Consider the following 6,515-nt stretch of genomic DNA (forward strand, 5'->3'; position numbering starts at 1 on the left):
GTACTTCAAGCGCATATGCTTTTTCTAGCGAGACCCAACACTTGCGTTGGAACATTTTCATGTTTAAGTTTATCTGCAAATATAGACACATGTTTCGCAACTGAGTTACAGTGTCGAAGATTTCCTCTATTAGAGCTGTGTTATCAGGAGCATAAATGCTCCTTCATGGGTACGTATTTGTCGCAGTGCTAAAACAGCTTTTCTTCACTAAATGCGGTCACGTTTATTCGCGCTTGAAGCTTATTGCCGCTTTTCCGTTCCGATTTCTAGATTTCTCAACTTAGCGCATTCCCGGAAAGCTCCGATTTGTACCACGAATATTGTCGCTAAAACAAAATAATGCAACATGTTTTTCTATATTACTGTATGATGACCTTCGGTTGTCTATTTACGAGATTTTAAGAAAAATCGAAAACGGGGTTTTTTATTATTCAAATTTCAGTGGAGTACACTTTTGCCAATATGAGAACTATGAGGCAATATATAAGAATGTACATTTGCCCTACGGAAGCAATAATTTATGTACCTAATGAACACACTATGTCCTTAAAACGTGTCAAGTTTGAAAACGCTGCTTGCATTACTTTCAGAGAAAAAAAATGGGGAATACGTAACTTATTTTAAACTCTCGCAAAATTAGACATTTTTAAAAGCTATTTTCTTAAGGTCTGCAAACTTGAAACCGTATGAATTCATTCTTCATTAGGCATACATTTCAGGTAAAAAATATCTTCCTTGAAACAAAAGTCTTTGTCTTTTTATAGCATCTGCAATTTTCGAAAATGACAGGTGACGAAATCGGTGCCTCCGTGTTGGTGAAGTTTGATATTTTTTTTTCTGGTAAGTTACGCCGTTAATCATGAAACTAAGTTGACTTTCGGGCTACCTGGTGAGAGGTGCACGAAATATAAAATACTCAATGAAATCTAAAATATCAACTTTTGGACCCGTGTCGATCTCTCGTGGAGTCACCCTCCTCCAAGTGTGCTTGTCTCTCTCGCATCTTAATGGTCTTATATCCTGTCTCTATTTTCCCCCTTCCCCCAGTGCGGGGTATCAAACCGGACGCGCGTCTTAACCTCTCTGCCTCGCTTTGCTCTCTCTCTCACACCGTATTCGCACACCGACTTATTGGTAACAATGTAAAAAAAAAATATCTTGTAGATAAAACAACGCAAGGTGTAGTCGTGTTTACCAACGCTTTCATTTGCGTTTATGCGACGGAACAAACGCATGACTGGGCGAATTCTCGTTTACCTACATGAATTAATTGATTGATTGATGTGTGGGGTTTAACGTCCCAAAACCACCATATGATTATGAGAGACGCCCTAGTGGAGGGCTTCGGAAATTTCGACCCCCTGGGTTTCTTTAATGTGCACCCAAATATGAGCACACTGGCCTACAACATTTTCGCCTCCATCAAATATGAGCCCGCCGCAGCCGGGATTCGATCCCGTGACCGGCGGGTCAGCAGCCGAGTGCCTTAGCCACTAGACCACCTACATGGAGTGTGCCCAACTAATTCAGCTCCATGCGCATTTATTCTAGTCCGCTATAAAATACTGCTCCGGGTCCGAGGACTTCCAGCGGTCACCAGAGGCACCGCCATCATCGTCGATGGAGGGTGGGAAGGGACAGGGGCTAATCCCTTCTTCACACTGCCTCACTAAAAGGAAACTGCCGGGCAATAAAGCTTATTCGCTCATTTCACCGAAAAGATAACTTTGTTATAAAACTCTGTAATGACCTTTCTTTGAATAATTGACGTGTGCACAAAATTACATTGATTAAACTCTTTCATTGATTAAAGTCTTACGTTGATCAAATTTATTCTCTATTTGAATAACATTTACTGGCTATACCTGCGGTGGTACGAATTTTGTTCATTTTTAGTTAGCTTTTTGTTCACCCGCATGGGCCCAAGAACTTAGACTTAACGACCTTACGGTACAAGAATAATCAGCGCAAGTGTACACATGACGAACTGAGATCAAGGATTTCACGCACAAGTGACGCAAACTTATCTCGAAGACGTTACGTCGGTTTATTGGGTGGAGATTAACCTTAATTAGCCGCAGACGGATGTCGTGAAACCGGGAGAGTTTGTCCGCACGCGTGCTTGGCGCTTTCGCCTGCATCCAAGGTCGTGACATAATCTCGGTGGAACGTGGGCGCTATCTCTGCAAATTACACTTTGCAGAAATGAAGGATGCTTCGAGGTGGATGCATGGATAGATAGATAGATAGATAGATAGATAGATAGATAGATAGATAGATAGATAGATAGATAGATAGATAGATAGATAGATAGATAGATAGATAGATAGATAGATAGATAGATAGATAGATAGATAGATAGATAGATAGATAGATAGATAGATAGATAGATAGATAGATAGATAGATAGATAGATAGATAGATAGATAGATAGATAGATAGATAGATTTCCTTAATGAGTACTGCAGTGGTTGCCTGGGGCAGCACGCTGACATGCTGCCTCGCAGACCCGAAAGCGTAACCAGATATTTTTTTTTTTTCGGCAGGGTAGTGGGGGGTGGTTCGACCACACGCATGCAAAATTGAAAAAACAATTTCGAGGGAGGCAGTTTCGAACCTACTTGGCTGCGCGATGCCTCGCAATCTGTCTCAGAACCACTTAACTGGAGGAGGAGTACGCAGCTACTGCATTGAAGAAAGCAGGACCGCTTGTAGAACCGCTGGCTACAGGAACACCCTCTGTTCGAAAATTTCTGATCTCTCCGAGGAGACCAGCGTCTCCAAGAAAGTTGAAAAGTGCTTCCTTAGTCAAGTTCAAACGTTCAAAAAAAAAAAAAAAGCAGTTGCGCGAGAGCGCACGGGCAATGCTTCCCCGTAAACCGAGGACCTTGCTTAGCTCGAAAGATGACGTGTCTTTGGCGACTGATCACGGAGCATCGACACCTTGGTGGTCGCTATGTGCTGACTAACGTGAATCCTGGGGCCGCCTAAGTATGCGCTTTAAAGTTGCCCCTTGTAAAGGAACATCTCGTGGATTCTGCCATTTCGTTAATTCACTATAAAGACTGATCCGTGGGACGCCTTCCCGGCGAAGATTGCAAACCAGAACCTTTTCAAATCCAGTACATCTGGACAGAGTAAATTCCAGACAATACCCATAAACAAGCTGTACCCTCTGTAAGCACGAACAGGCAGATATGGCATATATTCTATGACAATGCACACAGGTCACAGTAATATACCGAGAGGACAATATAAAACCGGACCTTCTCGAGGAGCGTTGGCTAAGTGCGCTGACTAGCTCAGATCTGCACGACCAACTGTGGGCAATCCAGCGGGCCCCGACAGCGGTGGAAAGGCTACGCCTCACCGCACAAAATGTCGGGGTGGCCTGAGCCCGGGCCGGTAACCCTGCATGGTTTCTTTTTTTTAAATAAAGTTTTTCCATCCATCCATCCTTCCTGGCACGTGCGATCGCGTAGACGCGGTACCCCTCGCTGTCTTCGTTAGAGCTTCCGTTAGATATATCCCGTCGTGGTTGACTTATCTATACGCCAGGCGAAAAAAGAAAGAGAAGCGGCACGTTTCGCGTTCATGCGCTGAGTATGTCGCTGAGGTTTAGTGACGTTCTTGCAAACGGTGGAGCTGTCTCTGCATTTGTTCCACGTCCGGGCTCTCATGGCAGGCACTTCATTAATATCGTTACGGGAAGAATAGCGTGAATTAAGGAGGTCTTACGTGAGGCCAATACCTAGCCCCTTGCACAAAAGATGTTCGGGAGAAAGTATTTAAAATAAACGCACAGTGACTTCAGTGGTTGACCAGGTGGCGCCGAGACCTCGAAGTCCGAAAACGTCGCCTTCTTCCTTGTCCCTATCATCCTGTTACACTGTAATCAACATGGTATAACGGCAACATTTTCTCCAACGCACGAAGCGGCATTAGAATTGTGAAATGAAGCTTCGCAAAATCTGGTTACTGTATTCAACGTGAAAAGAGTCAGCGTGAAAAACATCAGTTTAGAACCGTCTATAACATCGAGCTATTTCACGCAACGTATTAGCCCCGTATTCTAGAACGTCCCTCCACTGAACGCTTGACTTGAGAAAGTCGATGGGAACCCTGTCTCCAGGCAGAGCAAGTCGCTGCAAATCAGCGAAAATCTGCAGCGATTCTTGTGAAGCGCAGCGTCATTTTCAGTCAAGCAGTGGCGCTGTGCTCAATTCAGTCAATTGAATGATGAAATTCGATTTTAACAGCGTTTGTGATTACGGTGGTCAGTGGTATAACGCAAACATATATACGCACCTATTTTAATGTATTGAGCGTGGACTTCATTCACACGCAGATATATTCTCGTTGGTGAGCTCGGGGCATTTACAAGCGCCTCGCGCGTCGTAAATAGTAATCAGGCATTCTTTTATACATCTGCTTGAGCGAAATTTACAAGAGCGTCATTCTTAAACAATACTTCATCAACTTGAATAGCTGTAGTGTCAGTAGTGTCACTTCTACAAAGTCACTTGAGTACATCGGTACCTTGTGAAGGCTACGGCTTTTTCAAACTGAAGAGTGCAGAAGCGCTCTTCGATGTGTTTACCTTCGCTACTGTGCGTTTTTCACACTGTTTTGTTGAGTCGCTTAAGCAGAATAAAGTTTTTGCATAGTCATCTGATAAATTGTTGATGTAGCTTGCCACAATAAAAGAAAAAAGATATATCGACTAAAAAAACATCAGTCTCGTGCTGTAGTAGTAGTAGTAGTAGTAGTAGTAGTAGTAGTAGTAGTTGAAAAGAGAATTCGGCAGATCTCGCGCGTGCCTTGGGAATCGACGTTATGCGAAGCACGCGGAGTGAAGGTGACTGTGTTACAATTTGTAATGAGTGAAACGTTACGAAATGACATGCAGTATAAAAGGTGTGTGCAAATGTTGTACCCGCAGACATATGTTAAACAGTAGCATGTTCACTGTTGCGTAACGATGCCGACAGCAACATGGGTATTAGCAACACTACTAGACGCGATAAGCTGACATGTAGCGCTTGTGCCAGTGAGGATAGCGGCCCTGGACACTGCTAGATAGATGAGCTTCAGTGGATCGCGCTTCACTACAATTGTCGTTAACCATGACGCGACGGCTGTGCATAGCAGTACGCAGTACTGTTGGTAAGATTGAAGAGCATTTCAACCACAATCGACGTTTCATGAACATTACGTTTACTTGAACAGCAGTTTCGAGACCTGGCGCGGCTCTTTGGTAGAATACTTGATTGTCGCGCAGAATGCTGGGGATGGATTTCTGCTGGGACTTTGATATTTATTCTATACGTTCGTTGGATCAACACTGCAGATGCCAGTTTTTAGGGGCGAAGCTCCTTAGTGCCGACCTAGTCGGTGTTTATCACGTCCCACAAAACCCAAGCTCAAACAGAACACCTGCACAACGAAACATCAAAAGATGTGTGTAAGCAACCGACTTTACGGGGAATCAACCACACGACAGCACAATACATGATCACCCGTGACGACTATACGCTCGTCTATACATCCATCCGTCCGTCCATGCAAGCATCCGCCCCTCCATCTGTCCGTCAGCCCATCCGTCCGTCCGTATGCCCACCCGTCTGTCCATCTGTCAGTCCTTTATACTAGTTGGCGACTTGCAGCGTAGATATTATAGACCTTAGGACCTACTATTCGGATTACTCGATCGTCGTCATTCACCTTGTGGATGTCCATGAATTTTAAAGCTCTCAAATTAAAATTACCAATGTGTGTTCGCGTCGTTCCTTGGTTGATATAAACTTTCAATCACCTTCAGTGAATTGCGCTAGTTGATCTTGACCCGACGTGACGGCAATATGGTAAGAGTACATATGTAATGTTTATAAAATGTAATAGCCATCACTGTATCCCCGATTGACGCTTCATCTAAAAGAAATGTCATTTTACTTTGGGTGTAAGTGCAAGGCTAGTGGGCCAACTAGTCCTGGGCTCCTCTAACCTACATGGCTCGTTTAATTTTCTTGTACACTTTTCCTATTGCAGCAACTTTCTCTGTCGAATAATCTTCCCATCCTAAAAGTCTGAACTGTAATCAGTCTGTTTCGTCCTCAATTCCCCCTCGATCCTGTAGGACGCATGAGGAAGATGGCAATCGTCGCGTTAGTGATGATCATGCAACGTTTATTATTGAGAAGGAAATGGTAACAAAAATATAGGGAAAAGGAAAATAAAACAAGGGAGCGGCAAATGTCGAGGGTCGTTTCCCCATTCCAGGGCACCATTTGCCACCGCAGCTTGCTCGGCTTGATCCAGTAGACTGCTTGGGGTCTTCAGGTCTGGTCGGGCGAGGACAGCCTCCCACCCAAGGCACCGCCAGCCTCGTGGGTGTCAGAGGTGACTGTGCCTTCATAGGATTGCTAAGGCACACCAATATCAGGCGCTGCACTGTTGGTCTCGACAAGCACCACGGACGTTGGCTTACATATACATCGAGGTTTACTTGACAAAAC

This window comes from Rhipicephalus microplus, chromosome 3 (genome assembly GCF_043290135.1).
Source record: "Rhipicephalus microplus isolate Deutch F79 chromosome 3, USDA_Rmic, whole genome shotgun sequence".
Classification (NCBI taxonomy): Eukaryota; Metazoa; Arthropoda; class Arachnida; order Ixodida; family Ixodidae; genus Rhipicephalus; species Rhipicephalus microplus.